This window comes from Myotis davidii, unplaced genomic scaffold (genome assembly GCF_000327345.1).
Source record: "Myotis davidii unplaced genomic scaffold, ASM32734v1 scaffold392, whole genome shotgun sequence".
Taxonomy (NCBI): Eukaryota; Metazoa; Chordata; class Mammalia; order Chiroptera; family Vespertilionidae; genus Myotis; species Myotis davidii.
In genome coordinates this window covers 1,384,325-1,396,291 of record NW_006284244.1, presented here as the reverse complement: position 1 = coordinate 1,396,291, position 11,967 = coordinate 1,384,325, and the positions used below count along the sequence as shown (strand labels likewise).

Here is an 11,967-nt window from a genome sequence, read left to right as displayed (position 1 = left end):
AAAAAAAAAAAAAAAAAAAGAAATAAAAAGGAAAAGATAGTTGGGGGTGCATTTCTCAAATGCTAGTCTTTTTAAAATTCAGAAATAAATACAGCCATAATAATATAGCAGCTCTGTTCATTGAAGGGAATAAAAGCTCCCGAAGAAATATCAACACCTCTCCTTTAGTAGCCAGGGATTTATGCAAGGGGGCATCTCAAGCTGTGACTGTTGGTATATGTGACAAGTTTTGCAAATGGATAGGAAGAATTGGGAGAATTAGATTAAAAACTCTAAGAACTGATCCTGAAAAGAAGAAACAACAGGCACATATATGGCTAAGGATATGACTGGCCTTGCAGAGAGCAGGGTCTTTCTTTTTCACCTCCCTCCAATTCTTGCTCATCTAGATACAAGATCAGCTATTCACAGTCTATCTTTCCTAACTGGATTTTGAGCAGTTTGAATTTCACTTTCGGGATTTTTGGTTGAATTAAATGTAACCAAATTAGCTGCTGTTCCCAGAGAGCTCTGGACTTAATAGAGACAGCTGTGCCTGGATGGTGTGACTAAGTGGTTAAGTATTGGCCCATGAACCAGGAGGTCAAGATTTGATTCCTAGTCAGGGCACATTTCATGAGTTGCAGGCTCAATTCTCAGTGTGGGGCATGCAAGGGGCAGCTGATCAATGACTCTTTCTCATCACTGATGTTTCTACCTCTCTCTCCCTCTCCCTTCCTCTCTCTGAAATCAATAAAACATCGTAAAAAAACAACAACAGAGTGCTGAACTAAGTCACAGCTACACTTTTTTCCCTAATTCCATATACTCAGAAATCTGCACACGCGGGTGAAACACATCAATTTGTCCTGAAATCTCTGGATCTATTTAATTTCCCTTTCTCTATTATTAGTCTATTGATTATAATCCATTGCCATGATACCAAGTGGAGATACTCCAAACTGGTTTGAAGAGTAAAATTAAGGAATTATAGAAAGCGCATTTTGCTCCTAACTCTCACGTCAGAGCACCTAGATATCAAATCCTACAGGAAAAACAAACAAAAAACAAAAAACAAAAAAAAATAAAATAAAAAACAACATCTTTTGAATAAAAGGTGATCCTTGTAGATATAGCACTTCAATATAAGTAGAAACTCTAAACAACTGTCAGGAAATACTGCCAAAAGTTCCAGTAATTTATCACTTACACACCTAAATTAATATGTGACCCAAAAAACAATGTAGAGTTAAGGAAGCAAAGAGAAAAGAAGTAAAAAAAAAAAAAAATTAAACCCAAGGGCACACCAGACTTGCAGAAAAAGCAAACCCCGGAGGAAGCTGAGGCATGGCTACTTGAGAGCCAGCCTGCCATGTGCAATGTTCTGATAGTTCCCGGCACTGTTGCCACGGTGATAGTGACTGTCCCTGTCATTATCTATCCCCAACAGTGAGAGAAGCTTTCCAGTCGAGATATTGTTTAACAGGTGGAGTGGTTTCTGTTGGACACTAAGTACTGCTACAAAGGGAAAAAAAAGTTTTAAAGCTACAGCATATCTATCCAAAGCATTTATTAAAAGATTTATCATGCTACTACTTTAGTTTATCCATGCATCTCTTCTTTCCTTTGTCAACATAAGCTTGGGATGTTTATGCCGTATTCAGAAAGATGCATGTCCTCATTAAAACTATTTTTCAGTCCATTTCTATTGTGTCAACTCATGATTAGCCACACTAATGAAGAGAAGTAATGGCACAGAAATTTCTAGTGGAGATAACCAAAGCAATTTATTTAACACATTGGAATGCTTTCTTTTATTTTAATGCAGATTTACCATCACCAAAATAGTTTTACTTAAATTCATTTGAAGCCATTATATTTTACCAAAAGTCTTTATTTATTATTATTATTTTGGGGGGGGCAAACAAGCCAAGTGGAAATGTTCTGATTAATGAAAAAAGAAATTATGTGAGGTGGAAAATCTGTGACAATTAAACCAAAAAGTAGATAAGATATGTATGAAAAATTAGTTAATTTTACCTAGAAGAAAATTTACAGGTGCAAATGTATTTGTAGAGTGTAAATATGTATAAGTTTATTTGTGTATGTATGCGTGTTTATGTTTATGCATATACCTATGTGCTGAGGAATTATAGGCTGAAAAATGATGCCATTTATATTATGAAATATTAATTTACATGCTCATTAATGTTACTTTAATTCCTGCATATTTTGTGAAGCATCCTATGGAGGTGGAAGTATGATGTAAGAATGCATATGGTTTTAAAAATGGCATAAATATAAGCATAAAAATTGTAATGCTAGATCTCACTCATATGTGGGATATAATGATCAACATAAACTGATGAATAAAAATAGATCCAGAGATAAATGGCAGGGGAGGTGGAAGGGTTAGAGATCAACCAAAGGACTTATATACATGCATGTTAGCATAACCAATGGACACAGTCACCGGGGCAGTGGGGGCTTGCCTTTCGGGGTGGGAATGTCTGGGGGGGTCAATTGGGGAAAAAGGAGACATATGTAAAACTTTAGATAATCAAAAACAATAGTTGATACTTTAAAAAAAATGTAATACTAAGCTAAATTTTTCTCACTCTTTTTAGGAAATATACAAATTTCCAAAAAAGAAAGTGTAAAAAACTGACTTATATTGATATGCTATGCTGTTCATAAACCAATGAAAAAGAGTATATTAAAAATTATAAACATTCATAAAAAGTCTTCTATTTTATGTTCAACAGGTCAGTGATGTTTTGAAAATAATATTTAACAAAAGATTATATCATCAGGAAAAACAATAAACATTAGAAATCAACACTTCATTTTCTATTCTATTCAAATAATGCACTCTTATTCAGAATTGGATGGGAAAAGGATGTTTTTCCTACTCCTCAGTATGGTCTACCAATGGATTCGTTAATTTTACTCAAAGCCAAAAACAAATAGAAAACAAATATATGTATCTCAAACTAACTTTTTCTATATAACTAGAGGCACGTTGCACAAAATTTGTGCACGGGGGGTGTCCCTCAGGTCACCCTGCATCCCTAGGCGGATGGGGCCTAATCCAGCAGTCAGACATCCGTCTCACAATCTGGGACCGTTGGCTCCTAACCACTTGCCTGCCTGCCTGCCTGCCTGATTGCCCCTAACCGCTTCTGCCTGCCAGCCTGATTGCCCCCTAACCACTCCCCTGCTGGCCGGATTGACTCCAATTGCCCTCCTTTGCTGGGGCCTGATGGTGCCCAACGGCCCTTCCTCCCTTGCCAGCCTGATCGCACCCAACTGTCCTCCCCTGCCAGCCTGATCATTCCCAACTGCCCTCACTTGCTGGCCTAATCGCCCACAACTGTCCTCCCCTGCTGTGACCCACCTCCTCCTCTGGGACCTGCAACCTCCGCACAAGGCTGTAGAGATGCTGGGAACCCCGGCCGCACCACGCAGAGTGGCTCCTGGGCCCTGCATTCGCTGTGAATATAGCCATTGTGTGACGGCCATCTTGTGATGACATTAGAGCGTGATGTGTGAGGGCATGACACCACCTAGGATATTATTAGTATAGATTCTTTCCTATGTAAGTTTACCAACAATACATTTTCCATTAATCAAAACCCGGGGTCTGATAGTCTACAAAATATTGTCTAAAACATAGAAACAAAGCATCCAGATCTATTTCTAAAGTTCATTCAAGTAAATATTTATTTTTAAAGCATAATGTTTAAAATTCTGTTAGTATGTCATTATTTTATTTCAAAGCTATCATATGAGGAACAGTACCACATAGTAATTAGGAAATGGGGTTCAGGGGTCAGACTGCCTGGACCCAAATCCAGACTATCACACTGTAGGAATATGACCCCGGGCAGAAGCTTTAACCTCCGTCAGTGCCTCACCTTCCACATCATCTGACAGTGTTACTTTGAAGATCAAATGAACTAATATATTGAATATTTAGAATAGTAACTCAATACATGACACTCTTAATAAATGTCAGCTATTATCATGTCATGATCTTTCACTTTGCCTCATAAATACAATGTTTTTTGACAAGTCAGTAGGCTGAAAACCTCTTTGAAAATTAAAATAAATGTTTTAAGGTACATAAGGGCTTGGAAGCTTCCCTATAGCAATCTTTATTTTTATTTTTTTTACTTTTTTAGTGAGAAATAAATCATTGTTCAACACAACCCCCCCCCCCCCCCACACACACACACACACACCATCTTTATTGTAATTGGATGTACCACATATGGCAAATTTAAGTGTTAATATCCATTTCATACATAACTCTAATTTTTCAAGGTTTCTAATTCTATCATAAAAATTCATTTCCCAAGAAAGCTTGCAAATATATCTCCATCTGCATGTCATTATTTTTTCATTGCTTGCCTTTTGGTTCATTTCACTTGACTTATTAACCAAATCAGAATAATTTTTTGGAAATTTTAAATGCATACTCCACAAACACAGTGGCCACATGAAGTACAGAAGAAATAAACTAATATTAAAGAGGGGCTTGGATATGAGGGACTTTTTCCAATTGCAGGTTAACGGCAATGTGGACAACCGTCCCTGTCTAGGTCCATCCAGGTTGGTTCCCTCTTAGAGAGATTGGCTGTTGAAGCATTCATTCCAAATATATAATAAAAAGTTCCCAGGCATAACCTAAGCTTCCTTTAATAACATATTATGGCTCCTTCTTAAAAATTATTTCTATTTTTAAGTGATACTATTTTATGGAGTAACATCTTTTGTAAGTTTACTTTAGGCTACATAAAGTAGAAATTCCTTTTGTTTCAAACTTTAAAAAGGAAAGTATCTGGTTCTAATACTGTACAATTCAGTAATCAATCTGTTTAATAATTTATATAATAATCGTTGCCCTGAGTTTTCAGCCTCATTACACAGGTAGAAAGAAGTACTTCCTTCCCCGTGCATAATGCCCTGCTTTTACTTCTCAAGTAAGCAAACCAGAGCTACACACTGTGTGTACAGAGGTGCGGGAAACCCCAATTATATGTAAGACTTTTCCATTTGGGCCTATCTAAGACCCTAGCTGAGTCTAATTACCAGTCAGCTCTGTTTTAAATAAAACTGTTTTATTTACTGAGAAAGAGACACCAAAGCCATTTATTTTGAATTTTTACACAAATATGTCTATTTCCTATTGATTGTACTTGACTATATTCGAAAATTGGAGGAAGTGACTTGTATCACAAAAAGTGGGCATGGTACAGCTCAGAAGCCTAAATTGTAACCTAAGATCAGCATCTAGTAATAAGACGTCATCTTGACATAATCGTGTTACCTAATAAATATATTTTAACTACATTATTCTGAAATGAAAGCAATTATTGCAGATTTTTTTCATTCATCTAAACTCTCCTATTCAGTATTTTAAAATCTAACCAGACAGTTAATATCATGTTCAAAACAGTGATTATAGACATGTAAAAATTTTTATTTTAAAATAATTAGATTCTTACCCTGATCAAAGGCCTTTCCAGGACTCCAAGTGCGGAAATAATCATCCTAAGGGGAAAATAATGTGAATTGAGTGGATATGAGTTAATACAATGCAAAGAGTCATATAAAATCTAAAATAAAATAGAAAATACAGAAGCTGAATACAAACCTCCACTTCCTGTAATGGCAAGCAGCAAATTATAAAAAAATAAAGAGAACAAGAGAAAAACAAAGTTATCAAAATGGAACACATTATTTACATGTTATAGAACTATCTTTCAATAAATGTGCTAATTTTTCATTGCAAATCTGTGGTTACTCTCAGAATTGAACTATTTTGGTTTGCCACTTCACTTAAATATCATAATGCAGTACTTTTAAAATTGCAATTCAACATGCAATATAAGATGCGGATAATTACCCTGACCTAATAAGCTATAAAAGTATCTTGGCAGTGTCCAATTATACAACTTTATAATATTAAATGGAACCATTAAATATAGCAGGAAAAATACGAAGTGATTTTCCACTAGACTATAAAGTATAAATATACTTGATGTAAATCAGTCACTTATTAATTGACTAGAGGCCCAGTGCACAAATTCGTGCATGGGTGGGGTCTGGCCGGCCCAGCCCCAATCAGGGTGGATCAGGGCCAGGAATGTTGGGAGGAGATGGTGGGAGATTGGCTGGCCAGCCCACCCTGATTGGGGCCCAATCAGGGCCGGGTGGTTGGGGGGAGGAGGTCTATGGGCAATTGGCCAGCGGGCCCCACCCCCGATTGGTGTGTGGGGCCGTTGGGGATGGAGCTGGCTGGGAGGAGGGGCCGTGGGCCGATTGGGGTGGTGGGGGCCCATAAGGGGTGGGGCCAGCTGGCAGGAGGCGCTGTGTGTGGTGGGCCAGTCAGTCCCGCCACTGAATGGGGTTGGGGAGGCCAGCGGCTGGGCGGGGGGCTGGGGTTGGTCCTGCCCCCAAATGGTGTGTGAAGGGGCGATCAGGGGTGTGGCCAGCCAGGGGGAGGGGCCGTGGGAAGTTGGCTGGCCAGCCTTGCCTCTGATTGAAGGGGGGGGCAGCTTGGGGCAGAGCTGACTGGGGGGAGGGGCCATGCGCCGATTGGGGTGGTGGGGGCCCATAAGGGTTGGGGCCGGCTGGGAGGAGGGACTGCAGGAGGTTGGTTGGCTTGCCCCGCCCCCTATTGGGGTAGGGGGGATCGGGAGCGGGGCCGGCTGCAGGGAGGGGCTGCAGTAGATTGGCCCCAGCCCCACCCACAATCAGGCAGTTCACTGGCTTCAGTGCGTGTCATAGCAACCGGTTATTCTGGTCGCTGGCTTTATATATATATATAGATAGATAGATAGATAGATAGATAGATTATCTAAGGAGTTCATCAAAATGCGATTAGAAGCTTTAAAAATGCACACCCAATTCAATCTTGCCTAAATTTTAAATCTTTTATATGGAAAAATCATTACTATATATTTACTATACAGTGTGTAAATATAACCATACAACACAGATGTGGGGTAAAGGATAGTGAAAAAAAATTACAAAGAATAAAGACAAACTGACTAAATTTACTTTATTAATGGTTTTTACAGCCTAGAAGTCTTGCACACATGCATACCTCATACATATCCCTTTTATATTAAGTAGAACAGATTTTACTGCTTCAATGAATAAGCTGTTTTCCCCAGAGTAAGAAGAGGCACATTGTGTAGCTCCTTGATGAAACATCCCCTAGCTCAATACTCTTGGACACACCAGGGCACTCCATTGGAAACACAGAACACAGGAAATGCAGAAAGGCCAAGGAGAGAGTCTTTGAGTCTCCTTCCTAAGCTCTTTGCTAACACCTTCCAATGAACAGTGAGGAAAATGTGGCGTATTTTAATTCTGGAAATACATACATTTCTCAATTTTATTTAATCAAAAATTATCAATTGCTACAAAACATTTTCTTTATTGTGACTAATCATTCACCACCTTCTGCATTCCCACCTCACCAACTTCAAATGAAGGGATTAACCAAAGACCTTATATGCATAGATAGCCAATGGACATAGACAATAGTGCAGTGAATGCCAAGGGCAGGTGAAAGGAGGCAAAGGGAAGGAAACGGGGGACATCAGTAATACTGTCAAATATAATAATATAACATAATATAATATAAATGTTCTTATAAAAAAAGAGAGGGGCAATCCACAATGATAGGTCCTATTCTACAAAATTATCCAGGATTAAATTAAAGGAGGATAAAACCACTGGGTAATTAAATAAACATTGATTGTTCAGTCTCTTTTTAAAATCTCTTTTTAAAAATCATTTTAGCATAATAGAAATCTTGGACAACTAAGATTTTAAATTAAAAGATCCCACTCAAAGTCTCTAAAGGTTAGCCGGGGATCATGACACACTCATTTCAAATACTTTTTCTTTTGATTACATCTCACTGTTAGGGGATGATGACTAATTATTCATTTCCTGCAGAAGGAGGGATTGGAGCTTTCCTGAAATAGAACTACAAGCTGGACAATGGGCACATGAGCAATGAGTGTTGAGACAGGAAAACTGGTATTTTAAGGCTGGCTTTACTGTTTACTAGCTGTACACCTTTAGAAAAGCTGATGACCTCAACCACAGAAGCCTGTGAATAAAGCTGGAAAATAATACCTACCTATCTGGTAAGGTCGCTGGGGTGTTTGTTATACAAAATATAAACTAGCAGCACAACATCTGTCATAAAGGAGAGACTAAAGCATACTTGCTCATCACAAGGGCCAGGTTCATCTCCCTCAATACCTTTGTGCCACAGCACCATCAGATACATTCTTATCACTGCTGACACGGATCTTTAGTTTTCTTAGAAAAAGCCAGAGACGCCTCACAACATTTGTGCAAGTTGATGTTCAAACAACCCCTCCAAATGCCAAATGTTAGATGTAATGAGCATTTTTAAAGCCTACATTTATGACTGCAGCATTGAATGCAACAAGGCAAGTGTTTCTATAATCACGTCGGACTATTCTGAAGTGGTACAGCTGCCAGGGGCATCATCCAAGAAGATGTGCATAAGTCTTTATTGCAATAGTGACACCATCCATGTAAATAAGACATCTAGAAGGGGGAATAGGTGTGGACCAGACACTAATAACACTGATAACATGAAAGCAACACGTCTGACACAACACATAGTGTTTGACATAATCAAGATCTTTACAGATTAGCAGAAATTAAGTGTATGTACATATACTGTTATGGTAAAAACCATCCTCAACCACTTTTAATTTAACTTCCTTCAGAATAACATAATCACATTGGGTTAGTCTGGGACCACAGTTATATAAAAATCTATAATCATAATATAAGCATGAGCCAGGTTCTTTTGGCTATGCCAAGGGCAATCTCAAAGGTCTGGCCATTGTGGGGATCTGATACAGTATAAAAAAGCAAAATAGATAGCCTATCAGCTATTTTTAGATATTTTTCTTTGTGTTCTCATATCGCTAGACTGTGTGTGTGTGTGTGTGGGGGGGTGCGCGCGAGAGAGAAGATGGTTTCACCTCATTAAATCTTAGGAATTTTGCCAGGATGCGAAATAAAAGTGTGTTCACGTCAGTGTTCATTCAAGCGCAAATCTTTTGCCTCAGAAGCTTTGTGTGAATAGTGGTTGTTCTCAGGCTTTAATTTAGATCCAAAATAAGCCAATAAGGGATTTACAAAATAACTGCAAGAAATGCCCCCATTTGGAGAAGTGCAGGTCCCCATGACTGAAACTAAGCCTGAGTGTTCCAACAAGCAAAGTTGAATTCCTGTCACTCTTGTCCAAAAGCTTACACCAGTGAATTACAGCGGCAATATTACAAAGGCAATATTATGCCGTTGCCAATTTCTTATGCTTAACAAAATATTTGTTCATTTTTTAAAAAATAATCTATATAACAAAATTTGATTTGTGTATCCTGTTACTTAAACTTTTTCCTTGTGGTTTTAATGCTCGATTTTTCCTAATTTTAAATCAAATGTATATTTAACATAGAGCAGTTTTTCAACCTTGGGCATTAATGATATTTGGGCCAGATATTTGGTGTATTGGGGGAGTGACTGTCCTGTTCATTGCAAGCTGTTTAGCAGCATCCCTAGCCCCTAGCCAGGAGATACCAGTAGCAACCTCCCTAAAGGTGTGACAAATAGAAATGTCACCAAGTATTGCCAATGTCTCCTCAGAGGGAAAAACATCACCTTTTTGAGGACTACTGATCAGAGTTATTGGGAAATACAACAAGACAAATGAATAAAAATATCCTACAACAATGGGCTACTAACAATAAAGATTTTCTTCACAGATGTTTTAATATATTGAAATAACATTGCACATTCAACCCTATATACAGTTTTTTTGTGTAACATTTATTAAGAGCACTTTACAATTGTATTAATGTTTCTTCAAAATATTTAAAGCCTAATATATTTAGTTAGCTCTTCATATGTCTATGCTTTTGTATAGTTTATAATATTTTGCTATAACAAACAACTCATACATAAATGTCTAAGTATTTATTCTCTTATAAACATAGAATATAAGTTCAGGAGGGTGGTCCCTGGGAATAAACACCATACCCAGAATAAGAAACTAATTTCCTGTGACAATAACTGGTTAAAACCAGGATTTGACCAGGTAGAGTAGATTGGAAAGAACATTTATATCCAAAGTTCAACTGTTGAACTCATTCATTCACTGTTACATCTGTACTGATATATCCCCTCATTGCCTGAAGGTTTGGAAAACCTTTCCAAGGTTTGGAAAATTAGGTCAGGGATTAATTAAGCAGCCTCATTTTTTTATATGTAATCAATTGGGAAAAGGAGTCTTGATGCCCAAGAACAACTCAACCCCTAGAGGTAAACATAAAAAGGGTGATGCTCAGGCATTGTTAACCATTGTTAAGCCATTCTGTTCCAGTGTCCATGCAGAGCTGTATAGGCAATATACTTGAAAAGATATTGCTAGCTAAGGATGACACTTTAAAATAAAAATCAATAGAGACACTATTGATGGCTACTGGACACACTTTGGTCCTACATTCCCATAAGCATTCTGTAATTTATATTGCACAACTACTACAAAGTATTTTAAGCTAAAGAAAAAGTATTCCACAAGTATAAAATTAGACACAGAAGGGTATACTTTTTGGAGACACATAGCAGAAATAAATTGGGTGTTAAGCTGATGATTATCAATGGTGGGTATTTCTGATACTGCATACAAATATACTAAAGATATGACAGTCCCATTCTAGGTGTGGTATAAAATTTTATGATAATCTATACCAAAATTGACCAGGTGATAATATTTTCATAGTACTTCTCTTCCCTATCTGAAGTCTGATAGTAGAATATCTCAGATTTCATACAGGACCTTTGTATATACTCAACCATTTGGAATACACAGACATTGAATATATATATTCACACAGATATGTTGAAATATATATTTAAATATATGGGTATATTATAGGTATATAGTAAATTAGTTCTTGTTTATGACATTTAGATAACATTTAAGTAACATTTTAGTCATATGAGACATCTCACAAGTCAGATATATTTTAAACAATTATAGCTATGTAAAAAGGAAAATCCACGTGGTATAAGGTTCATAAGACTTCTTTACAAATTTGCAGACATTCCTTGTATATGACTATGGAAAACTAGAAAGTGTAGTCAGAGAGACTAAATAAATAAATTCAACTAGGGTATCGCCAACTATATACTTAGGCACTTTATCATTACAGCGCAATGAATTCTATAAAGCCATGACATTGGCTTCACACTATACTAAGCAAGAAAGCAATTTCTCTTAGTTTTTATTTGTTTGTTTGTTTTAATTGACAGTAACACTTGATAGTACTTTTTTTACTCTAAGGCATTTATAACCATATTTTACTATATTAAGTACTTATCCATTTTCTTTCACTAGTGATACACTATTTAAAATGTAATTTTAAATAGTTTACCAATAATGGATTCCTCCAAAAGCAGTAGTGTTTTATCAGTGATGTCACTCATATAATGTCTCACATTTTGAATAAATTATGATTAAAATTTAAGAAAATTCCAGAATTAATAATTACAAGAATTTAAGAATGGGTTTACCTTGGTACAAATTTTCAGAAGACAATTTCAATGGATGAGTTAGACATTTAAAAAACAAATATGAAGATATATCAGGATATCAAGGCCACGAGTAAGGTTTCTGATACAGTTAGAACCCTCTATCTTCTGCTTCCTCTATTTCAACTTCTCTTAAGTTCTTTTTTATAGAAATTGAGATTAATAATAATGCCTTTAAGCTGTGTAAAGATAAAGTTAGACAATATATGTAATGTATTAGTATAGTTTCTAGTTCACAATAAGCACATAAAAATTGGCACCTATCATTATTATAACCAGGAAAACATTCTAGTGATTGTTATAATATCTTTCTTAAATTGGCATCAT

General features: G+C 36.8%; 1 protein-coding gene across 1 annotated transcript in view; it reads right to left on the bottom strand.

Moving 5' to 3' along the window:
- SPOCK3 (sparc/osteonectin, cwcv and kazal-like domains proteoglycan (testican) 3) overlaps positions 1-5,531 on the bottom strand; it is a 207,071-nt gene extending 201,540 nt beyond the window's left edge. Inside the window, exon 1 of the mRNA XM_006754272.2 lies at positions 5,490-5,531. The gene's annotated coding sequence lies outside the window, so the exon portion shown is untranslated. The remainder of the gene's footprint in view (positions 1-5,489) is intronic.
- Between the last annotated feature and the right edge of the window lie 6,436 nt (positions 5,532-11,967).